Here is a 27,347-nt window from a genome sequence, read left to right as displayed (position 1 = left end):
CTGTAGACGAACAACAAAAGCCTGCGGTGGGTAGTGAGTTCTTCTCATTATCTCATTACCTAAAACAACCGCAAAACTGCTTTGATCCACAACGAAGGAACGTCCTCAACTGACAACGGGATACCACATTTCAAGGAAGCGTTCACAATAAACGGGTAAGGTTCTAGGCACTACAGTCTGGAACCACGCGACCGCTACGGTCGCAGGTTCGAATCCTGCCTCGGGTATGGATGTGTGTGATGTCCTTAGGTTAATTAGGTTTAAGTAGTTATAAGTTCTAGGAGACTGATGACCTCAGATGTTAAGTCCCATAGTACTCAGAGCCATTTGAGCCAATAAACGGGTAAGTTACTAATAACATGAGATATGCGAAGGACAACGTCATCAAAGCACACGAGCTTTCACTCCAGTGCAAAGCAAATCGCATAATTCAGCGATGTGAGGAATTAGGCCTATCTTCTAATCTTTCCAAGAGCAAAATCTTGATATTTTCTAAAACGAAAATCCAAACAAATCTCACAATAAAAGAGAATACGGTAGTGCAAGTACTTAGGCATCGCTTTGGATCAAGAAAATGACTCAAGCTGCGAGGTAAAATCTGATACTGAATACGCCAGGAAACAATTGATCCACATCAGAAAATTCTTCGTGAGGTCAGTTCTCGGTTTAGAATCGAGAAACAGAATGATTCAGTGATTTTTACAAGCTACATAGTGAGTAGTAGATATTGAAAATATTAAGAAAAATGGTAGAAAAAGATTGTCAAAATAGGCTGTCTACTCTCCTCCTATTTATTTACTGAATTTGTTCCTGAAAAATGCCATATAAGCGGTGGATAAATTACTGGAAAATTTAGTTAATAAGTACTTTCCGCTAAAGTTATTGACGAAATTCTAAGTTTAGCATATCGATAAGATGACTTTTATTACATATTAATTATTTTGGATGATGCCATGTACAACAATAAGATAATGATGAACACTAATAAACCCATGCACGTGATACCAGATACACGGCGTAGGCAGGAGTGAGCAAAGACCACGTTAGCATCTACCACTCTGAAGCAAACAAACAGCTTTTCCTACGTCACTGGTACAGCAAATGGTGTGACTCATATTAAACAGAGTTATCCCGATGAAACAACCCATACGACATTAGAAGATTTGCACCTTATTAAAGAAGTAAGGGAGAAGTGTGACCCTACATTTATTCGGAGCATTTTAATCTGTGATGGGTCGGAACTCGGTAACTAGAGACATAAAGGAAAGTTAGAGGCAATATCGATGTGGGTATGGGGGTGTGTCACAAAGGTATCTTGGACTCAAAGAAACATTATTGCCGACGTTCTAAAAAATATGAAAAAAGGACACCAGTGAACGCTACGCAGGGAAGAAAACATGAATTAAATTGTCATTGTGGGACGGCGGGTAAATAATAAAATGGTCGATGTTTTTCGTTGTGTCGTTAGCAATATACACTTAAATTGTTTGTGCGTGCTTTACACCTACCTTCGCCGTTCTTAAGAGCCTGAAAGCTATTTTTGCCGTTGACCAGAAAACGATGAAGAACACACTGATCATAATTGCGTCAGCAAGTCCACATTAATCCTTCTTGTAGAAAGAAAATGTTTCTACTTGATATTTACTCAGTGATATCAGGAACTATGACTACAAATAAAAGTTTTGAGTTTTAACTGATTGTCGTATTCTGTAAAAGTATTCGTGCGTAATATATGTCTTAGTGTAGTAGGTACTATCTACAATCCCTATCTAAAAAGCACTATTAATAGTTCAGAGCGACCCTTATGGGGAGGTCCAAATATAACAGTCTCTCGCCTAACTCCTAATCACAAAAAGGTAATTGCTCGCCTTAAAAGTGGAAATTAATCTCGCCACTTGTCACGCGGTTTTTTCAACATTACGGGCCACACACAGTCAGTTACTTCCATGAAATATAAGCGATCAGCGTCAGTGTACAGTCCTCACGAGTTCAGTTCCTGCTTTTACTGAAAACGCATTCAAGTCTGTCAAGCTCTGACGTCATCAAAGGCATAACGCGAACAGGCGTTTGATTGGCACGGAAAGTTTAACACCTTGCTGCGATGTGTTGTTCTTACCGCCTCTCTGGTTGTACATATATATTGGCACAGCGCACTGCCAAACGGAACATCTGCTATGAACCGCTCTAGGAACACATAACAGCGTCTAAATGGCTCCTTTCTCGGACACATATTAATTAATAGCTCTATTTTTTGACAATTTACAATCTTCTTAATTTTTATACAAATAATTAAGTTTGGTTTAGTTACTGACAAGCTTTAGTTGATCTTGAGACCATAGTTATTTACAATAAAGTCTTGAAACTTGGTAGAGCTGTATTACTGTATGAATGTAATCAAGTGCAGTACAAGTAATTAGAACTTTCTATTGCAAATACAAATGGAAGTTTTGTTTTTAGTAAACAACTTGACAACTAAGTGAGGTAGCTTGTTGATGTCACATATTTAATGTTTTTACATCAAAATGAGGCTACATATGAATTTTCATCTTTCTGAATCTAATATTTAGCGCCTTTAATTTTAGTAAAAACGCAGATTTTGAAGAAAATATTGCTCTGGTCAGGTTGAGACTCGTTACTTTTGATTGTAGCATACATTTGCATCTTATGAACAATTTTTAGCTTAGTAGCCTTATTATTCAGCGGCACTTTTCTTTTAAGATTGTATATCTTGCCTAATATATTCATTTGATCATTCTGAGCCCTTACAGTGTTGGCATTAACGTGCTGAAGCATACAGCGACGATGTTTGAAAAGTTATTTTAATTTTTAATTTCTCTTAGATTATGGTTCAGTCCATTGTGTTTTAAACACAGGCTCGTTATGATGACGTGGCGTTGGTAGTAGCGAAATGGGGTAAGCCCCGGCACATACGCTGGCCTGTGTACCTCCTACAATGATAAAGCACCTGTTTCGCCTTAGCATCTGGAGAATTTGTGAAGAAAACCTTATGGGAAGAAATTCAAGCAGTCATCTAGGATTTAAAGCCAGACGAAGAAGTAATTAAAAATAAAAAGTCGAACATAATAATCCATTACACAGTGATTTATGTTTAGCAAAAACTCATGTCTTAACTACGATCACTAACGATAAGGTAATATGTTGGTGCTGTTGACTAAGGATAAAATGGGCCCATAGCAGAGATCCTTCACTTCTGGCCATTCAGACTTTAACACTAGGAAGTATAACAAATGACGAAATTATATCTTTTATTCCCATAGTTTGTACTTGGAAAAATAAATGATTAAATGTTTAAGTCGTAGGGGGTATACAGCGGGCGGAATTTACTGCACCTCTGACGGTAAAGCTGGCTCTGACCCGGTTTGGCATAGAATCCAATTGAGCTAGGGTGACATATACGTGATTCCATTCAGGTTCAGTTGTAGGAGAGATTTCATCGTTTGGGCTGGGTGGTGAACAGTGGTATGCCACACCCAGCAAGGTGTGACCTTATGTTTGTAGTGGGTGAGAGAGTTTGAGAACGAGCCGCAGTCGAGGATTCTCTGTATCACGACTGGTCAGCACAGCACCGGTATCGTGTGGTCTTGGGTTATCTTTCAGTAGGATACTGTCACGCGACCTTGAAGAAAGGTGAACAGCTACCTGCCTTACCGGCTTTAATTCATCGAAGATGGAGCAGCTGCTGTACAAATTACTGGCTATGTGGACCAGATGTGATATTGATGTATACCCAATGATAACGAAACCTGAGGCAGTGGGCCCATATGACAATGACAAGCTCGATCGGATAACTTTCATTCTCCTTGATGCCTTCACACACAGAAACGACAACTGTGAAGCTGTACACAGAACCGGGTCACGTCTAAAATTCTACATGATACCACTCCTGGGTCCATTGTTGTCTTGGCCACACCACGCTGATGCGTCTCTCTCTGCTGCAGGAAAGCCAAGACAATGGCCAACCATGCTGAAAGTCTATCGTACTGAAGACTTGTATGGATGCAAACAAATCTCAGTAACCTAACGTGGCCCTGTGATCATGCACGGCTGTGTCTGTCCTCTCGGGTGCTTGACACATGCGGCCACGATCCAGCCACTACTGGGCTGGGACATACTGTAGACGTTTTTGCATCTTACACAAAATATAATACGATATTATGACAAAAGCCAACATTCGAACGCGATTTCTAGACGAGAAACTCACTGTATAATATTCCCTTATACGAGGAATCAAGGTGGTTTTACTCTTACCTACAGTGTGTTTCATAGTCCTTGCATTAAACGTATAGGCCAGATGGGTCTCGCAGTGGTGCACAACCTCTGATAGAGACAAAAGTTCGCTGACGCTTCCGAGCGACACAAGTTGTCTTTTTACTGATTTCTTCGGGCCCGTGAAAATGAAATTCCATCGAATTAGAAGGTTTTACTAACCAAGTGTGCTGTGTGTGCTTAGCAAAATGGCTCTGAGCACTAAGCGACTTAAGTTCTGTGGTCATTAGTCGCCTAGAACTTAGAACTAATTAAACCTAACTAACCTAAGGACATCACACACATCCATGCCTGAGGCAGGATTCGAACCTGCGACCGTGGCGGTCGCTCGGTTCCAGACTGCAGCGCCTAGAACCGTACGGCCACTACGGCCGGCGTGTGCTTAGCACCTACCCCAGTAAGTTCATAGAGTGACTTTCAACAAGTCTTAAGAATGAGTGGTAGGAACGGAGAAAGATTTTTAGAAAATCAACCTGCCCATTTCACACGGAGCAGATGACTGAATTTTAGGCAACAAACATTTCATACGAACACTTCATAGTGCCTAGGCCCTACTACCTCTCAGGATCAAAAATAATAATGAAAGATGCCTAGCGTAGCCGGAAGCGGCAGCGGGCATTATGTCTATAACCTAAGTTGTTCCCCATGACGTAATCTGTCACCCCTAGACGTTTGATGGGAAGACTGTATGCTGTTTGGTGCGTTTGGGCTGACGTGCTCACCTTTGAATATTTGAGCATGTAGTAAGAGACATTTGCACTGACAGACTTGCAAAAGCTTCTGAAGCCAAGATCGCATTAATATTTCTTTACGGAAATAAGGAGATAAAGAGATATTTTTGCGACTTTGGCCTTAAATGGTTCAAATGGCTCTGAGCACTATGGGACTTAACTACTGTGGTCATCAGTCCCCTAGAACTTAGAACTACTTAAACCTAAATAACCTAAGGACATCACACACATCCATGCCCGAGGCAGGATTCGAACCTGCGACCGTAGCAGTCGCGCGGTTCCGGACTGCGCGCCTAGAACCGCTAGACCACCGCGGCCGGCTTTGGCCTTAGAAAGCTTATCACCAAGTAAAAGAGATCGGTTCGTTTCATCTCTCAACATGAGAAAACTCAAACACCCCGTTTCTTCTGAGCAGATCATGTCCACAACGACCGTCTGCACATGTGGTCTGCAGTATTGTATCGTATTTATACCCTCCATCAATTACGGAGCTGTCGCGTAGTTCTGAATCAGTAATCCGAGAGTGCAAAGTATTGTTTGGCCGCCGTCAAATTAAGTACATCTGTTTATAAGATAATTATTCTCTCTGGTGCTACTATTTCGGAAATTATAAAAAGAAAAGGAACGGTATGGAGTAGATGGACAAAAGAGTGGCTTCTAGAACTTGAGGTGCTTTGACATGTTAATCTTTGGAAGAAGTTACAAACTGAAAAATAGGGCTGGTTTAACAAACCTAAGACTGGCCAGAGAGACATTATGTTTTTATACTTATGGTAACAATTAGGTGCCTGACAACTGGTCGAAGCCATGCTGATCTGAAATATTCTGCTGTGATAAATGACATACGGTCTACACATCTGGCTTCCGCCAATTCAACAGTCACCAGACTTAGCACAGGCCGAACATAGGTACTAACACAGACAAAATTTTCAATCTGTGGTTGATTCACACACAACAATTTATACAGACAAACATTGTTTGTACAGAAAATTCGGTGCAAATATAAGAGCGTGTTGCGGTTTTCTCCGCATCATGTTAATACGACGCAATTTGAACAGCTAGCAGTTCAGCTGCAATATAGTTTTGTTTACCTTAGTCGCCTCTCGCAGACGAGCGGTGGCCATTACAGATGACGTAGGCAGTCACCGCATTGCTTCACTACCGCGATAGGTAAACAGATAACAAATATAGGCCAGCCCTGTTTATGCTTTCAGTCATGAAACTCTTTTGGCTGAGGGCAGACTGCCGGAAGTGGGAGAGTGCGAAGGGTAATCAGAAGAAAGGCTGTTCTGCATAATATAATAGGCACGAAATCAATAAGATGTAGGCCTGGTTGTTGATGAGAACGCGAGCATTCTGTTCAGTAAAGTGCTATCGATTAAGTGACGTACTGTCCACTATTTGAAGGCGTAACTACTGCCTCTCCATCAGTCTAGAGCATGGCTTCTCAGGTGCCACGCCAAACAATGCAATACAGTATGTATTCATCGTTGCGCCCACTAGCTGTACTAATGCTGCTGCTGGGAGTGTTTCCGCTGGAAAACGCCTTCTCTCGAAACGCCTCTAACATTCGCTTCCGTTGGCTGGCCTGGCAAATTTTCTACACTGTCGGTCTCAACGTTACCTGTTGTGCCATCTTCGTTTCTGAAAGTGTCGGTTGGTATCAAGTTACAAGGCTCTACTTCGCGCTAAGAAGCTGTTTACTAGTGGTCTGGAGCATATACGCCTCTAAGCACTTCCCATCATTACTCCAGGAACTGGAGGAATACGACCGTCTGGCGGACCAGAAAATGACCGCTCGTGGATGGTTGTTGACGGTCTTCAACCTGGTACTGGCGCTGCTGTGTTGGATTTCCGGGATGAATACTGAAGGGGGGACGAACCTGTGGTGGGTGACAGCCGGGGTGCAGCCTAATGCTTGCCGCGTGGTGGCTATCAGCCACTTCCTGTGCCTGTGCGAAAGCTTGCGGTGCAGGTTCGAGGCACTGGCTGCCTCTTGCCGGCGGCTTCTGGACGCATCTGTGACGTCACCACTGCGCATCGCCGCACGCCTCGAAGAGCTCCGGGAGGCACACAGGCGACTCTCGGTAGCAGCCGGCAGCCTCAATGACGTCTTCGGCAGCGGCCTGGCGGGCTGCATAGCCACCTACTGTATAGAGATACTCCTCGACGTGTTCCGCCTTGCGTGGCTCGGTATGGGAGGACTATACTTTTTCACTCTGCTGCACATCGTACTGATCTTCGCCATTGCTTTCTGCGGGCACAGCCTACAATCCACTGTGAGTTATCAGCTTGTTACACTGCTGGCCATAAAAGTCGCAACACCAAGCAGTATGCCAAATAAAGTTATTTTTATTACCCATATAAAATACAGTACGAAGAATGCATACAGTTTTAAACATGGCTGTTTTAAACATGGATGTTACTTAGCTACCGTACACTAGTTTCAACATAGTGTTTTGACCTAGGTTTCGACACCTACTAAGAGTGTCTACATCAGAATAAGAAGTTGATAAATCGTAAAAATACATTGCTGAAAAGTAATGGTCAGAATTTAGAGCAGCTATGCTCAAGTCACTTTTGACTTGAGGATACCTTCCCTAAATTCTGTTTGCAACCACCTGGCTGTATGATCCTTTGTTGGCAGAATAAATAGTTACATTTGTAGGTCATTTGGAAGTATCCAGGGTGTAATATTTAGTAAACTGAGCTGCCAACTCTACCAGCTACAAAAGCTCTAACCCAGCTGATCCCTGAATTGAACTGATTTTGGAGGAAAAATGGGGCTACGTCGAGAGTTGGTCAGCTGAGCTGTCGTAAACTGGCTGAAATTTTAAAGCATATATTTTCCATTCTTTCAAGAGGGCTTACTGTCCCCGAAACAGAGAAAGGGCTATGCGATTGAGTGCTGGAAGCTAGTATAACTGGAATAGTTCTTATGCAGCCAGAGAAGGAATATATTCCACTGCGGAGCCACGAATGCGAACAACTTTATGAATCACGTAAAGTGAATAGTGATCCCCAGTTTCACGTACTCGAAGCCACGAGGTACATAGGGGCAAGAGCCAACGTTAGTCGTCTAGCGAAGCGTGCCTCCTAATTTCCACCAAACTCCTGAGACTCGTTGCCACTCGAGCGCTTTGCGTCACAGTTCTTCAGAAGTTTATAGACGGGACGTACATTCAAGTGCACGGTCCGGGTTGTTTAATTTTGTTAGGAACCTGCGTCGTTTAATGTCGAACACAAGATATGATTAATACAATTTTTCAGCCGTTTTTCGTGGAGCTTTCTTGAGTACTCTTACAAGCATTTCAGACAAGAGCTTTACACCACTGCTGACAAACTGCACTTGGCGGTGAAAGACCTGAAGACGATCTGCAGTGCAGACTGAAACCTGTAGTCATTGTTAAAATAAGTTTTCATCCAGATGGCAATTGTTTATTTACAATCTGTAAAATAAACTCTGTTTGAACGGGTAATGAAAGGCCCAACGCCACTGACCGACCGCCGTACCATCCTCACCCATAGACGTCTCTGGATGTGGTCATGAAGGGGCATATGATCAGCACACCGCTCACCAAGCCATTGTCTGTTTACAAGACCGGAGTCGCTACTTCTCAATCAGATAAATAGCTCCTCTATTTGCTTCACAGGGGCTGATTTGGTGAGAGTGCCTAATGTGATTTTCACACATGTTACAGATTTTGAACAGTAGTCCCTTCGTTTTGATCCTCATCTTAATCAAATTACCTCGTTTCTATTAAAAACTAATAATCTCAGTTACGAATGAACGGTCAGGAACGTCAGCAGATCACATGTTAAAATAATTTTAGAAAGGAAACTGAAGAGTTAAACAAATTTTGAACATGGATTTTGATAAAGCTTTCATTCGATTTCATCAGAAACATTTCAATAGTATTTTGGTTTACTGTCCATTAAGTTTCAGCTTGGAACCATTAAGGGAGTAATCAGCATAATGTTTTCGACTTTTTCCTCTAGTTTCAAAAAACTTGCTTCATTGTTTTGAAGTGAAAAGAGAACGAGATAAGAATCCGTTTTCGACGCAACGAATGGTTGTTGATACTGCTTTTAATTTCAGATAGTGGCTGAAAGCAATACTTTCAGTCCTGTGAGTTGCATTCAGTGTCAAAGCGAGGGTTTCTAAGTGTTGCTAGTGAGTGGAATTTTAAAGCATATATTTTCCATCCACTGAACTGGCCTAAAATAGCTTCATAGATTCTGTGTGATTATAGTGGACAAAGCTTTTCCTTATAGTGGGGCCATTTTCTAATATTACGATTGTTGTGGTGCCGTGCCTCAGTCTGCAAAAATGGAACCTTTATAGGATCATCTTGTTGTCCATCTGTCTGTCCGACTGTTAAGAACGCATTTTCTCAGGAACTGACATAGTTATTAAGTAGAAATTCGTGTTGAATATTAAGTTTTACTGTGTCTTGGCGGTGTAAAAAGTTTAAGCTTCTAAGTCGGTGCACACAATAAATACGATTATTTATATTTTATGTTTGATACTCTTCAACTCACTCATGAAAACCTATAGGGTTCTTCCCATTGAGCTTTCATAGAACAAGTAAGGGAAAAAATCTGAAAATTATTAGTTTCTAATGATACCACAAAATATATCTTTTTGCTGTTAGTTGTGCGTCAGTCGGTCTGTTCGTTTTTTAAAGCGCCCTTTCCTCTGGGACGAGAAGAAGTATAAAGTGAAAATTCCTGTCATGTACGAAGATCTATGGTCCCTTGGCGATGCAAAAAATTGTAAGCTTCTAAGTCAGCACAATCAAAAAATATGTTAATTTACGTCATATATTTTGATACTCGCAGAACTCTCAGATACGTTCTGTAGTATACTTCCCGTTGCTCTACAGTTCTGTGATTTCCTGTCAGAGAGGTCACAGTTTGCTGTAATTGACGGTAAGTCATCAATTAAAACAGAAGTGATTTCTGGCGTTCCCCAAGGTAGTGTTATAGGCCCTTTGTTGTTCCTTATCTATATAAACGATTTGGGTGACAAACTGAGTAGCCGTCTTCGGTTGTTTGCAGATGACGCTGTCATTTATCGACTAATAAAGTCATCAGAAGATCAAAACAAACTGAAAAACGATTTAGAAAAAATATCGGAATGGTGCGAAAAGTGGCAGTTGACCTTAAATAACGAAAAGTGTGAGGTCATCCACATGAGTGCAAGAGGAACGCGTTAAACTTCATTTACACGATAAATCAGTGTAATCTAAACGCCGTAAATTCAACTACATACCTAGATATAACAATAACGAACAATATAAACTGGAAGGAACATACAGAAAATGTTGTGGGGAAGGCTAAGCAAAGACTGCGTTTTATTGGCAGGAAACTTAGAAAATGTAACAGACTGCCTACACTACGCTTGTCCGCCACTTTTAGAGCACAGTTGCGCGGTGTGGGATCCTTACCAGAAAGGACTGACTGAGTACATCGAAATACTTCAAAGAAAGGCACGTTTTGTATTATCGAGAAATATGGGAGAGAGTGTCACAGAAATGATACAGGTTTTGGGATGGACATCATTAAAAGAAAGGAGTTTTTCGTCGCAACGGAATCTTCTCACGAAATTCCAATCACCAACTTTCTTCTCCGAATGCGACAATATTTTGTTGACACCAACCTACATAGGGAGGAACGATCACCAAGACAAAATAAGGGAAAACAGAGCTCGTACGGAAAGATATAGGTGTTCATTCTTCCCGCACGCTATACGAGATTGGAATAATAGAGAATTGTGAAGGTGGTTCGATAACCCTCTGCCAGGTACTTAAATGTGATTTACAGAGTATCCATGTAGACGTAGATGTAGATGTAGAATGATAAAGTTTTGCAGTGAGAAAGGTTCCACAGTAAAGATACAGAAAAAGTCCGAAAATCGTTAAATTCTGATTATCTCACATAATTTTCTTTTAGTTAGGTGTCCGTCAGTTTGTTAGTCCGTCTGTTAAGACCCATATTTCTCAGGAACGGGTGGAAGCGCCAACTTGAAATTTACATCAGATACGATGGTCTATGGTCCCTACAATTTAAGCTTCTAATCCAATGTAATGAAAGAATCTGGCCATATACTGGTACGTCATATATTCTGATATTGTCAAACTCACTCATCAGAGCTATTGGTGAAGTATCTACACACATAATTAAGTTTCTACGGAATCCTTGCACTTTTTCGGTGTTTCGCAAACAAAGAGAAAAGTACGACGGTGATGAAGCAATGTATTCATTAAACGTGTAGTTGTCACGCTTGTATTTTCCGTTGCAGGTCATTTTTTGCCAGATATCGCCAGTTTAACTTCTCCTACAAATATGCCCGAGACGCCTCGCTTGTGATCTCCTGTACTCGAACCACGAGTTTCTCGATACCCGACTTCCAAATTGCTGCGAAAGTCACGAGTAACGAGCAAGCTGGATGTGTGTGGTGATTGCCTCTAGCTATGCTATTGCATGCTGCCTCAAAACTATATTAGATTTCATGCCAATCTTTTGGCAGCTCATGACCAGACACATTCACTACATGAGACATCTGAAGTGTGTACTGACTAGGGTTACAGTCAAACATCCTCTATTTTGAAACAGGTCAGGACAGCCCAGGCAACATGTGATCTTACATTATCTTTCTGAAAGATAACATCACGGAGACCCCAAAGACAGGGCACAGCCAATGGCCTCAGCAAATCAGGAAATAGTCTCCATGATACTAGACGTAGCTCCAGAGGGTAGAAACTGTAGGGAAACAAAGATTGGAACACATGTCCATTTTACCCGCTATGCTAACCAGAGATGTACTCTCAGTGGCGCCCCACACCATCACAGGATCGGTAAGACGACGGCGAACGTAATCTGGAATCGTTCGTTTCCCTCTTAGCCTTTGCTCACAGATAAATTAAAGAACAGGGACTCGTCTGAAAAGTGGACGTGGTACCACCCATTGGTGCGGTACTGTCAATGGGCGTTTATCGCCGCGTCTTTCTTTGCTCCTGTGTAGTGTGAGGCCCCCGACGTTCTGAGTTGCTGCGGACGCCGTTGCACTGTCCATGTCTTCCTGGAAACAAGCCCATTTATTGAACAAAGGTATGTGTCATGCCTGTACAGCCCTGCATGGTTGAACGAATAATACAAGGGGCGTTCGATAAGCAATGCAATACATACTTTTTCTGAAAGCACGTTGGCTTAACTCAGTTTTCAGATACTTGATATCAGTCCCCAATCTTTTGTCTACAAAGCCCTATTTGTGAAGATAATCTCCGTTCAATGTTACGGCTATACACCAGCTTACTGGGAGGACCTACATGCCCGTATGGTACCACTCAAGTGGACGACGTCGAAGCCAACGTCTTGCTGCATCGATATCCTCTTCGTCATCCATGAACTGCTTCCTGCAGAGTACACCTATAGTTGGGCCAAACGCATGGCCATTGGAAGGTGCGAGATCCAGGCTCTGGGGTGAACGAGGAAGAACAGTCCAATGAAGTTTTGTGAGCTCATATCGGGCACGCAGACTTGTATAAGACCTACATCTACATCTACATTTATACTCCGAAAGCCACCCAACGGTGTGTGGCGGAGGGCACTTTATGTGCCACTGTCATTACCTCCCTTTCCTGTTCCAGTCGCATATGGTTCGTGGGAAGAACGACTGCCGGAAAGCCTCCGTGCGCGCTCGAATCTCTCTAATTTTACATTCGTGATCTCCTCGGGAGGTATAAGTAGGGGGAAGCAATATATACGATACCTCATCCAGAAACGCACCCTCTCGAAACCTGGACAGCAAGCTACACCGCAATGCAGAGCCCCTCTCTTGCTGAGTCTGCCACTTGAGTTTGCTAAATATCTCCATAACGCTATCACGCTTACCAAATGACCCTGTGACGAAACGCACCGCGCTTCTTTGGATCTCCTCTATCTCCTCTGTCAACCCGACCTAGTACGGATCCCACACTGATGAGCAATACTCAAGTATAGGTCGAACGAGTGTTTTGTAAGCCACCTCCTTTGTTGATGGACTACATTTTCTAAGGACTCTCCCAATGAATCTCAACCTGACAGCCGTCTTACCAACAATTAATTTTATTGATCATTCCACTTCAAATCGTGCCGTACGCACACTCCCAGATATTTTACAGAAGTAACTGCTACCAGTGTTTGTTCTGCTATCATATTATCATACAATAAAGGATCCTTCTTTCTACGTATTCGCAATACATTACATTTGTCTACATTAAGGGTCAGTTGCCACTCCCTGCACCTAGTGCCTATTCGTTGCAGATTTTCCTGCATTTCGCTGCAGTTTTCTAATGCTGCAACTTCTCTGTATACTACAGCATCATCCGCGAAAAACCGCATGGAACTTCCGACACTATCTACTAGGTCATATATATATATATATATATATATATATATATATATATATATATATATATATATATATATATATGTTGTGATGGCCTGGCGTTGTCATGTGGAAGGAGAAGTTCGTTCTTGAGTTTCCTCGGTGTAGCACTATATACTTCAGAGTTGATTGTTGCACCATGAAGGAGGCCTTTAAACAGATTAACTCCATCAAAGCAGCAGAAGACAGTCGCCATGTCTTTACCGCTTGGGAGTGCGGCTGTGGATGTTTTCTTCGGAGAAGAGGTAGCGTGATCCCACTCCACGGACTGCCATTTTGTTTTCGGTTCGAACTGATGATCCCATGTCTCATCGCCTGTAACAATGACCGAGAAATAATTGTCACGAACAGCATTGTAACGTGCCAGCTATTCCGCACAGACAGTCCTTAGTTTCTCTTTGCCGCTCGGAGTGGCCGCGTGGTTAGAAGTGCCATGTCACGGAATGGCTCAAAATTGTTCAAATGGCTCTGAGCACTATGGGACTTAACATCTGAGGTCATCAGTCCACTAGAATTTAGAACTACTTAAACCTAACTAACCTAAGGACATCACACACATCCATGCCCAAGGCAGGATTCGAACCTGCGACCGTAGCAGTCGCGCGGATCCAGATGTCACGGATTGCGCGGCCACTCCCGCCGGAGGTTCGAGTCCTCCCTCGTGCATGGGTGTATGTGTTGTTCTTAGCGTTAGTTAGTTTAAGTTAGTTTAAGTAGTGTGTAAGTCTAGGAACCGATGACCTCAGCAGTTTGGTCCCTTAGGAATTCATACACATTTGAACATTTGAACATTCATTTCTCTTTATGCTTTACTGTTAACCGGCGAGAAACCCAGTGGGTACACACCTCTGAGTACCCCAGCCGGTGCAACAGTGTATCAGTACCGCGTACCAACAGAGACATGCAGCTGATCAGCGAGGCTCTGATTGTGATCTGTCGATCACCTCGAATGAGAATGTCCGCACGTTCCCACACTGCAGAATGACTGCTGTGAGTGGACGTCCAGCAAAGCGGGAGATCGGACAGGTTTGCGTGACCTTGTTACAATGATGTCAGACGCCTCGCCCAATGACACACCATGCTTTTCCTCACTGCCAGGTCTCCGTAGACTTTCTGCATACGCCTATGAATTTCAGCGACGCTCAGTTTTTTCACCAAAAGAAAATCAATGGCAGCTCTCTGCTTGCAACGCACTTCCATTATCAAGGCTACATATAGTGCCGGCGCCTGTCGGAACTTCATGATGTAACACCCCACCCGTCACTCAGCTGGTTTAGGCGTGTGTTCACCCCAACTAATTGACTAACAGATCAACAGAGAGTGCAAAACTGCCGCAATATCGGATAACGCAAAAAAGGAATATGGCCCTGTGACTCCTGATTGAACTGCAGTGGCAGCGTTGACTTAATTTATTCAGATTTGATCACTTTTAATTAAAAAGGGGTGCACATTGATGTTATATTCAGCAATTGAACACCAGATGCAAATGTTGAACATAAAATTAATCAAGATAGTGACTTGGGATTTCAACTACTTGATTGAAAACAGATGCAGTCGATCAGCACAAATTTATTTTAACTCCTGACCTTCAATCATCACATTACAAGACTCTCCTATCAGGCGGTGGTAATAAATTGGGTTTCTGTGGAGTAAAGCGCGATAACTCAAGAGTAATTCCTATCAACTGACCCAGGTGTAATGAAACCCTCGTGGAAACTTTGCCGATGTGATCCAACAAATTAATCAGTGTCCGGAGAGGGCGCAATATCACCGAATACAGCATGGCGGAGTGGCTTCGTTGTGCAGAAGTCTGCCGACCTCGTGGTGCTGCAAGGTTGTGCTCGTCTATTCTGTTGTGACTTAGCAAGACAGCCAAGTCACAACGGGAGGAAGCCGAAAGGCATGCGTTAAGCTCATGCAGATTGGCGTGAGGTCTGGAACAGTTAAAAGGAAATGAGAACTTAGAAAATGGATGCAGATACTGTAATACTTAACTTTAATCCACATTTGTAGAACATCGCTCTTGATGATACATGCTATAACCACAATATATATATAGCAAAGAATTATGGCGCCTTGCTAGATCGTAGCAAATGTAGCTGAAGGCTATGCTAACTATCGTCTCGGCAAATGAGAGCGTATTTGTCAGTGTACCATTGCTATTAACGTCGGCTGTACAACTGGGGCGAGTGCCAGTATGTCTCTCAAGACGTGCCGTGTGGTGGCGCTCGGTCTGCGATCACTGACAGTGGCGACACGCGGGTCCGACGTATACTAGCGGACCGCGGCCGATTTAAAGACTACCACCTAGCAAGTGTGGTGTCTGGCGGTGACACCACATATTCACTCCTAGCTATCTTGCTCAGTATTTAGCTGAACCAAAACTTCCTATCTCCAAGCTCAATCTTACCATTTGCTAGATCATAAACTGCAGAGATGCTCACTCTTTATCAGGCAAGCTGAGTAAAGATTGCCACGTCCACACTCTAGGCAAGCTGGGAATGGAAGACCTCTATGGCGACTTCTCCCAGTCTGCTCTTCGCCTCAGTTTCCCCTCCAGCAAAATCACTTACGCCAATTGCAGCGCGTTAATTATGCGTCGCTTCCCAGCGTCGACCAATGCCTGCTCTGGGAAGTGAACAAATTCCCACAAAATTTCCCTTCTTCTCAACTTCTTCTATTTTGCTCCTCCCAGGTCACCCATCAAGGTTAGCGTCTGCACAAACACCAATTTTTCCGGAATTCTGACTCCCAGGAGAGTATTTAAAATTCCTTGGTCCTACGTTCCCATCGGAGGCCGGTGTATTTCATTCTGTCGCTCTTCACCTGATTTACTTCAGACTCTGTGGACCGTGAATTCAGTATGAAGTTGCTGTAGTCACGAACATGCATATTTTGAGCTCTGTTGACCGCTGCACTGTAGCTTTGCGCGGCTTTCTCGCATGTTTCCCAGAAAACGGGACGATGGACATTTATCAACAGGCGTACAAGTTCTCCGTCTGCTTCCTGGTACACCAGCATGGGGTCAGGGTCAACCACCCATGCTGTCACTCATCTTAAAGGGGCTGGAGGCTGTGCCACGTTACTGCTTTCTCAGAGCTTGAGCCATCCTAAGCTGCCTAGTGTCACTTCCCTTCACCGTTCCCCAGCCAGCCACGGTCAACTCTAAATACTTCCCTGGGGTAAACTAGTGTCCAGTAAATTGACTCGTTTCCACAAAGTTTTCTTGTTGTGTGAATTACTTTAAAACCATCACCCGACATTAATTATTCCAATACGTCCATACTATACCATCTACAAGATGCATTGTGCCTTGTCAGTCATTTTGTTCAGCCCTACTGTTCGCTCAACGTGAGTTAGGTGATCTTTAATGACTTCATGTTAGGGGCATAGTTCTTGCCATCTTACATAGCCCCTCTCTTCAAATCAATTTTGTAGTACAGGTGATGACTCCTATTGTGTTACCACCTGTGGTACAAAATGTATATCTCCATAACTGGTATTTTTAATCCGTTCATGGGCAATTGATTACCACTGCCTCCTCTCTGTTGCACAATCCCAGTCATTGCTAGGGTACCTGCCTTCAATGACTGGATTTACTGTTTAAGACGTGGTCATTATTTAGTCTAATTTTACTTTAATCTCTGCCGATTCCTGAGACAATTATTGGTCGGAGTACTTAAAAGAAAGGACACACGTCGCAAATGGCAAATACCCATGTTTAAGCACCTCTGTGCTTGTCATTTGAATGCCAAGACCCGCAATTATAACTTAAGGTCCATTCACTCTCAGTTATCCATCCCTACTCGACTTAAATTACTAAAAACATACATGAACAATATTCGTCTAACATTATGTGAAGTTGATAGTAGTTGCTCTCATTAAACTGTATGTGAACCCCCCTTTGACATTTTATAAATAAAGGTTTTTTTTGTGTCTGTCTCTGGACGTTTATATTGTTCATGGTGTAAGTGTCATCTTTACAGAATTCAACAAGGTCTGGCCCAGTCCAGTGTCTGGATTGTGTACACACATGTACTTATATATATATATATATATATATATATATATATATATATATATAAAACACAAGCAAAATGACAAGAATCATTGCGTATTGAGCAACCACTGTTGTGTATTTGTAACAAGGTATAAGTATGAAATCTTATTCTAACACAAACAGACGTGGCATGACAAATATATGACGTTTTAACAAATGGCGCTTTTATAAAATCATAACCTTCTTATAACATAATTCATAAACAGAACAAATGAGTACGTTCGTTGAGACGCATGTTATTCATTTGAATCCACACTGACACACTCACACACACGGCACAAGTTTCTTGCAGGAACGGAAGTGACATTAGTTCTGACTAGTAAGTTGAGGGATGGCTAACGGCTGAGAAGAGAGCAACGTCGATTACGGAGATGACGCCACATGAGCCCGCATCTTCTTGAGGCAGGATGGCTCTCACCTAAGAGCTCGTAGTTGACATCTTGTCCGACAGGCACAAGACCCCATCGCTGCATCTATGATCGGTGACCTCTCGCGGCTCAGCCACTGGTCATTGCTCCTTCTGTAGACGTTTTAGAGCAAGGGAGGGACCGTGATAAGACAAGAGCCTATTTTTTGCTCAGACCCTCAAAGTTGGTGTCCTTAGGCACAAAAGGTCAGCTGGGCTGTCGCTCTACCTGACGTGGCGAGCAACAAATATAGAAACCTTCTTGGACCTCTTCATTGCTGCCCCCGATCCGCACCGTGTGCAGAGACCAGGACCGATCTCTTTGTCGTACACAGAGGTGCTGGATGTCACCTCTCCTTGGCTGGTGAGTTGAACACCGTCGTCGACGATTCAGGGCGTGGTCTGCATGCCATCACCATCGTCAGCTGTGTGCTCCCCTCATTGCTGTCGTCCTTGTTCCTTGTCAGCTCGTGTGAGGTGTGCCAGGTGTCGTAGCTTCGACTCCCTCTTGCTCAGTTACGCCACCTTAACACACTAAGACAACTAATTTTAGTACGTGGAAAGTGCTCATGTTTAACCAGCAGTACCATACTTTCCTTTTTTTTTGCTTTAAGATAATGAACTTGTTTCGTTACAAAAGAAATAATTTTACGTGTTTGTAAATCAACTTCAGGATCAATTAAAATAGAAATGTAACAGAACTTTTTTTATACATAAACATATAAAGTTGTACAAGACAACTTGCTTCACAGTCGTTCACACACATACACAATCAAGGGATAGGGAATCAAGATTATCTGGACAGAATCCCATCACCATTTCTAACTACCAGTTCCTACGACTAACACGGTGTTACCCAACCCGACTACATATTTACTATTTCCTACTTTTTATCTCTAATCTTGTTTTTTCTTCTGAGTTCCCTATGTGGCAGACATCCCTCTTATTGTGCCTGACATCCCTCTTATTGTGCCTGCGAACATGTATAAAACACAACAAACCTAGACATGTGTCAGTCTTACCAAGATTTTTGTTGGAAGTTTGGATAGCGTCCTTTATCGTGTGCTATTGCGACACTTCTTCTCTCCTCTATTTTCTTCCCGTTTTCTCCTTTTGTCACGAATGATTTTATAAGGCCTGTGAACATGTTTCGGATTAGCAATGTCACAATGGCACAACACAAATGTAGCTCACTGCTCACATTACACTATCTTGGTATCAACAAGTATTTCTGGCGTATCAATGCTACTGTTCACTCTGTAGATGATTACATTCGGTTCATTTTAAGATGCACTGGGTGCGTTAATTCACGCAACTGCGCATAGCTGTCCACCTCTTACGAATTCAGGGGCATACGAGATGCGTCGGTGCGTCCACGTAACGACCTACGGGACTGGCCACCTTAAATAAGTTCTCCAATGACGGAGATACAATTACGGGGAACCTTTCTGTAATTTACAGAGTTCCTTATCTATCTTTTTCTAGGGGTACGCCCAGAAATTCTTGTTTTCCATTCTTTAATCATGTGTTTTTACAAAATAACATAGTGCACTTCTCTTTATCAACATCGAGAGACGAGACATCATTATTAATAATAAAATCACAAAAGATAGACACATATAAACGAGACATTCTGTCACTAAGATCAGTACATACACAAACAAACAAAACACTTTAGAAAAAAATCCTTATTCTAAGCCTATATTTACTACGTCCGCGCTATGGTCTAGTCATTCGTAATCCTGCCCGGTAAGATGGGATGGACCAGGCTTCGGAGGGCGGACTTCGACCTCTTCCTGGTTGTTATTTTGGTAACCATTATTCCTGTTTCTTCCCAATTGCAGATTACCGCCCCAAGTCCTTTGTGATTTATTATGTTGCACCGAAGAGTGTCACTCTTCTTCCGTGTACCTTCTTTTCGAGTTGCCATTACTCTTGATTGTGACCGTTGTAGTTCGGTACTGGCCTACTATCCCACTGGGGTCCGTTATTGCGACGGCTGTTATTTTGTTCACGCTGTCGGTGTTTCTCCCGCGCCTGTTGCTCTTGAAATGCGAATTCCAGTTCGCGCAAAATGTCCTTAAATACCTCAGTATCGCTACCACAACGACCGGCAAGTGATTGTTGATACGAGATGGGAAGTTTCATGTAGCATAATCTGATGATTTCGGCACCGCTACATGGGTTGTCTAGGTACTGGTTCCTTTTTGTCATATTTTCAAAAAATTTGACCGGACTCCAATATCCTGCCCCTTCTATATCTCTGGACATCATTATTTATTGTTTGATCCTTTCTTGGGTTTCTTTAGACCAATACTTGCCCAAGAAGGCATTTTTGAATTCTTCGAACGAGATGCTCGTCTTCGCTACATTTCTCATGTACTCAGCGGTCGCGCCCTCCGTATTGGAGCACACAAAATCCAGCTGGTACATCAATGACCAGTGTGGGGGCAAAGATGAATTGTCCCATAAAAGTTTTTGGATGCAAGCTATTACCTTCGTCCTTGTAGTGATGGAACTTTCTGACTGATACAAAATGCTTGTAGTCAAACCGGTCATCATTCCAGTTATCATTTCGCCCGTTCTTACGATTCGTATGAACTTCGGGACGTGGACTAATTCGTTCCGACACGCTATCGTCATCCCTCCCCTTCTGTATCTTCGACAGTTGTTAGGTACATCTAATCAGCTGATAGTAATTGTGCTCGCTGGACTGCTGCGCGCTGCCCGTGTTTACCTCGGTCGTTGCCTCCGAGCTGTGAATGAAGGCGTGGCTCCCGTTGCTTATAGTGTCAACTTTGTCACACCGTGAAGCGGTTATCTGCGTTCCGGCAAGTGACGGTTCAGTCGACGCAGTAATTACACACTTCTCCTTTCCTGATGTCTCTGTAATGAGATGTTTTACCTCGTCCTCGAAATTTCTTTTTAATATCGCCACCTCCTCTTTCAACATCTCGTTAGGTCCTATGTCCGGTTGCTCTTGTTGCTTTTCTTCGACACGTTTTATCCGGCTTTGTAGTCTTGATAACATGACCTTTCCTACTTTTGCCGTGCTTTTCGTGGAGTTCCGAGTTCCTCTCGCTATTTTCCTTGCACCTTTCGCAGTTAATTTGGCTACAATTGCCGTTCGTTTGATGATGGCAATCTCTTTCTCTATTTTGACGCCGAGATTCTTTACTTCCTCTTTTACTTCTCTATGAACTTCTGTGAGCCTATAGTTTAGCTCCGAATTCGCCTTTTTAATTTCGGCATTAAGGTTGTCTTTCAGCTCCGAATTCGCCTTTTTAATTTCGGCATTAAGGTTGGTGCTCCACTCTAAGTTCACCGTTTGCATCTGTTGCAACAGGTCCGTAATGTTTTTGAGAGTAGTCGCATTTTGTTCCTCGTCCTTTTGTGGTTGAAAATGCGACTCCTCTCCTCTGTTCTGAGGAACCCTTCGATATCTAGACAAGTACCGTCTCCGCGCCCCCGTCGGATCAATTGTGAATGAATCGTTTGATAATCGTCGGATACCATTTTGTTCTAACACACTCTGGCTTCTTAGGCTGGATCTTCCACACTTATGGATTAATCGTGTACTCCCTGCGTCCCCCGAGCCCTCAGTATCACTGCCTGAATCAACGTCCTTGCTATTCAGCGGACTAAACCAGTCATGAGACGCAGTTTCAGGAAGTTGCAACTCGGGTTTGTCACGCTCATCGGTAGATCTTTCCCTACTATCACCCATGTTCTCCCGAGTAACAGTCTCATTATATTCTGCCATTGGCTTGGCTTTTCCCCTCGTTATCATTTGCACTTTTATGTTGCACGAAAACTCAAAACCTAGGTACCCCTGACACTCAATAATTAGATAACACAAAACATATATCAGGACACAAATTGATACACTGGGTGTGAGCAATGACCCGACAAACAGTTCATAAGTAATTCCCCCTAAAAGGTTAGTACCAATGATTGTGTTCTGTGTGCTCAGCATCGGCTGATTACGGCACTGCACATCATAAGTACTCCAACAACACACAAATACAATGCAGAGACACCTATAAAAGTCAGTTTCAAAGGACAGCACAAGAAGAGGACAATGTAACGAATGCTACCCGTTTTTCAATTAAAAATGTATAAGCAATGGATCACGTGGAAAAATTTCCTTTTTTAAGACTACTTCCTAGCAGATCCCGAAGTATCGTATCCAGGCATGGGTCAGCCATATGTAACACCACACCCGTCACCTAGCTGGTTTTGGCGTGTGTTCACCCCAACTAATTGACTAACAGATCAACAGAGAGTGCAAAACTGCCGCAATACCGTGTAACGCAAAAAAGTAATATGGCTCTGTGACTCCTGATTGAACTGCCGTGGCAGTGTTGACATTAATTTATTCAGAATTGATCACTTTTAATTAAAAAGGGGTGCACATTGATGTTATATTCAGCGATTGAACACCAGATGCAAATGATGAACATAAAATTAATTAAGAACGTGACTTGGGATTTCAACTACTTGATTGAAAACAGATGCAGTCGATTAGCACAAATTTATTTTAACGCCTGACCTTCAATCATCACATTACAAGACTCTCCTTTCAGGCAGTGGTAATAAATTGCGTTTGCGTGGAGTAAAGCGCGATAACTCAAAAGTAATTCCTATCGACTGACCCAGGCGTAATGCGAAGTGCGAGATGAATTCCCCAATACACCGCCCATGAAACCCTCGTGGAAACTTTGCCGACGTGATCCAACAAATTAATCAGTGGCCTAATTCAAGCTGGAGCGGGTGAAACATCACCGAATTCAGCGTGGCGGAGCGGCATCATTGTGAGGACGTCAGCCGGCCTCGTGGTGCTGCAAGGCTGCGCTCGTCTATTCACTCCTACCTATCTTGCTCAGTACATAGCTGAACCAAAACTTCCTATCTCCAAGCTCAATCGTTCCCTTTGCTAAGCCCTAAACTGCAGAGATGCTCACTCTTTCTCAGGCAAGCTGAGTCGAGAACGCCACGTCCACACTCTAGGTAAGCTGGTAATGGAAGACCTCTACAGGGACTTCTCCCAGTCCGCTCTTTGCCTCAGTTTCCCCTCCAGCAAAATCACTTACGCCAATTGCAGCGCAAGTCGTGTTAATTATGCGTCTCTTCCCAGCGTCGACCAATGCCTGCTCTGGGAAGTGAACAAATTCCCACAAAATTTCCCTTCCTCTCAACTTCTTCTATTTAGCTCCTCCCAGGCCACCCATCAAGGTTAGCGTCTGCACAAACACCAATTTTTCCGGAACTCTAACTCCCAGCAGAGTACTTCAAATTCCTCAGTCCTACGTTCCCATCGGAGGCCGGCGTATGTCATTCTGTTGCTCTTCACCTGATTTACTTCAGACTCTGTGGACCGTGAATTCAGCGTGAAGTTGCTATACTCACGAACACGCATATTTTGACTTCTGTTGACTGCTCCACCTTAGCTTTGCACGGCTTTCTCGCATGTTTCCCTGAAAACGGGACGACGGACATTTATCAACAGGCGTACAAGTTCTCCGTCTGCTTCCCAGTACACCAGCATGGGGTCGGGGTCAACCACCCAAGCTGTCACTCATCTTAAGGCGGCTGGAGTCGGTGCCGCGTTACCGCTTTCTCAGAGCTTGAGCCGCCCTAAGCTGCCTATTGTCGCTTCCCTTCACCGTTCCCCAGCCGGCCACGGTCAACTCTAAATACTTCCCTGGGGTAAACTAGCGTCCAGTAAATCGATTCGTTTCCACAAAGTTTTCATGTCGTGTGAGTTACTTTAAAACCATCACCCGACATTAATTATTCCAATACGTCCATACTATACCCTCTACAAGATGCATTGTGCCTTGTCAGTCATTTTGTTCAGCACTACTGTTCGCTCAACGTGTGTTAGGTGATCTTTAATGACTTCATGTAAGGGGCATAGTTCTTGCTATCTTACAACGAAACCATAAACATTGCAGTGGGAGTATTCCACAAAGTGTAACAACAAGTTCCATATTTTTCAACCGAAATTCTTCGAGAAAAAAATGGGTTGCGTTACTTACTGAACACCCCTCGCCTGCGCCCTTCGATCGCTAGTCGTCCAGTCTCGTACAGATCTTCCATGGCGTTGAGTATGGCCCTCCTGAAACCACTGGTTCATTGCACGCATGTCAGTCCTGGGTTCCGATCAACTTGAGCAGCAATACCGCCTAACGACAGGCCTAAACCACAGTCTCTAAAGACCACGATGATGATAATGATGTTTGGTTTGTTGGGCGCTCAACAGCGCGATTATCAGCGCTGTTACAAATTCCCAACCTTTTCTCAGTCCTTTCCTAAATGATGAGGACAACACAAACATCCAGTCATCTCGAAGCAGGTGAAAATCCCTGACCCCGCCGGGAATTGAACCCGGGACCCCGTGCTCGGGAAGCGAGAACGCGACCGCGAGACCACGAGCTGCGGACTAAAGACCACGATCCTGCCACGGTCGAATTATGGCACTTGGTGGTGGGAATTTTCGCTTTTGTGTACGAGGCATAACACCACCTTCTCACAAACGACAATTTTCAGTTGCTATATCTAAATGTCAAACTCTTTGCTTAATCTTACTGCATATGTAGAATGTCGACGTTGTAACTTCTACCTACAGTGTATTGTCGTGCAGAAATGCTAACCATTTGCATATTAATGAATGCCAGTTTAACGTTTGTCTCTCATGCCGTCTTCAGTAGTTGCCCCCGAGCGTCCTTCTCGCATCCAGTTTCTGATCATTTCTGTAATAAATACTGTAGTTTTTGTCCATAAAATGTATATATTTTCCCACATCCTTGGAGCCACAACAATCATCTGTGGTGTCCATTTTCAGTTTCCCATTTTTATTTAATTTTCTTTTATCTGTGTTTCTCATAGAATAATGGTTTTGTACTATGGGAGCAGACTATCTTTGCCCTGTTTTCTTTGCGATCGTATTGCTATGTATCGCCAGGTCATTTTTAAATGGGTCACCATCTTCAAGGAAGAATTTGTTATTCTAGGGAAGGTTAAGGTTTCAGTATAGTACAGGAAACCTTTTTATGTTGTTATGAGAATATAAGACCTATCGAAACTCCATTATGAGTTTGTGAGAACCTATTTCACATATCCAAAGTTACTTTTTATGAAGGTGGACAGCTTCATCAGTGGGGTGAAGGATTGTGACATGACTGAATATGAAGTTGATAATACTTATAACATAAAACCAGCCAAAAATAAAGTTATCAGATTGATCGAAGCTGAGGTGAGTGAGTCACACATCGTTGTCTCTGTAGGTCTCCACTTAAAAATGTCCTCAGACTGTACAGACATAGGTGACACTTTTGGATGGGTGAAGAGTGTGCAGCGTGTGACCTTTATGGCGTTCATGCTTGACAACTACGCCAAAACTGAGATCTAGTCTGGTGTGACCTGGTAACAAGTAGGTTAGTCATGCTGACAGCTCCTGAACTATACTGTATGTACTCTATTCACTTGAGTGGTAGAGTGTATGCATGTCTGTTTGTGTTGTATGTACAGTGAAAATGCGTATGTGTATGTACCACACTCAACATAGTGCATATATAGGTGTACACATGTTTACATGTGTGAGTGCATGTAAAAATACATGTGCCTGTGTTTGTATGAGAGACTGCATACTACATGTGTGAGACAGTTAGTTTTTTATACATTGTACATGAGTTACATTGTTTTGCACACCGTTTGTGCAGTTGGATTGTTTGTTTGTTGGTTAGAGTACACACTATATGTACTGCATATTCTAACTGCACACTACATTAGATTTCACTGGTGCTGGACATACCAATGAAGATCGTGCTTAGTTTAATGTTATGTCTCACAAGGGATCTGTAAATATTCCATCTCAATTTTAGTTGAAATGTATCAACTGTAAACTGTATTCCAGAAAAGCTGTAACTCCATCAGCTCTTCGAGAGTTTGTGTTACATCTATTCCAAGCTGTTGGGAAGAAAGTATAGGTGCATCAACTGAAAAGAGCATTCTGAAAACATATTAGCTGATGAGATGTATTTTGTAAATACTTTATCTGTACAATATTAAATTGTTTCTGTAAATATCATATATACAATTGTTTATAATTTGTTCTTCCTTCTGTGCATAAACTACTTCAACTTATGTCAAAACACATATTATTTGAAATGTAAAGTGCATGAATTAGTCCAGAATATGGGACACATATTTTTGGAAAGGATATTATCTGAAATCTCAAGATTTTTTGAAGATAAGAAAAGAAAGAACAAAGAAATCTAGTTTGTTAAACTCTAGTCACTCGATTTCCTTCGTTATCCACTGTCATATACATAATAGTTTCTAATGTGTAGTTACATCTGCATTCCATGTGTCTTCTTCTGTAAGACCAGATGCATTTTCATCATTAATGATGTTCACTTTTACAGCAAGCAAGTACTTTTGTATTGCCCATCTCCTTTCTGGAAGAAGGGATGCCTTCATATTTCATTAAAAACGTTGAAGTATGATTAAAATCGACATCAGCCATATGGGTGATCTTGCTGATAGTTCTGCAGACTCAGTCACGGTCCAGGGAGGCCCAGAGCACTGTTTTTGTTGCCTATATGGCTAGTCTTACAGGGCACGTCAGATTTGGATGTGTTTGTCACTGGCTCAGTGCACTTAGGAGTGGTTTGAGGCTCTCCACAACATAACACACTGCACCATACCTGAAGCGAACTTCACAGTTTGCGTGTGTAGAGAAGTTCTACCAGGATTCCATGTTTCTAAATAAATAAGTAATTGTTCCTGTCCTGTTCCTACTATACAGGCCCAAGTGAGCTGGCAGGAGGAGGGAACTGGTTAAGCATAACACATGTGGGATGGCAGGTAAAGTGTTAAGATGTGACTTAGTGGGGTGGGGTAAAACTGATTAAACTTAAAACAACTATCCTTTAACTTAGGACAAATGACATGTGACATTGCGGAAACCCAAAGCGAATCTGGAATTCTGAATTTGCATGAAGTGAACTGAAAAATATAGAAACTGCACCGTATCCCAGGATGAGTCACCTTAAATTCTTGATGTCATAGGGCTGGGAACAAAAGAGAATAACAGCATCTGAGATGTGATGCTACAGCAGAATGTTGAAAATTAGCTGAACTGATAAGCAATGAAGAAGTTCTCAACAGAATTACCATAACAGGATACTAGGACATGCATTAATACATTAGAAAATAGCCTCCATGATACCATACGTAGCTCCAGAGGGTAAAAACTGTAGGCAAACAAAGATTGGAATGCATCAAACAAACAATTGAAGAGGTTGGATGCAAATACTGCTCTGAGATGAAGAAGGTAGGCCAGGAGAGCGATTCAACGTGAACTATATGAAACCAGTCAGAAGACGGATGACAAAACTGACAACAATGGAGGGTGCAACATGATCC

Source organism: Schistocerca piceifrons, chromosome 5 (assembly GCF_021461385.2).
Source record: "Schistocerca piceifrons isolate TAMUIC-IGC-003096 chromosome 5, iqSchPice1.1, whole genome shotgun sequence".
Classification (NCBI taxonomy): Eukaryota; Metazoa; Arthropoda; class Insecta; order Orthoptera; family Acrididae; genus Schistocerca; species Schistocerca piceifrons.
Note: the sequence above shows the minus strand (reverse complement) of the source record.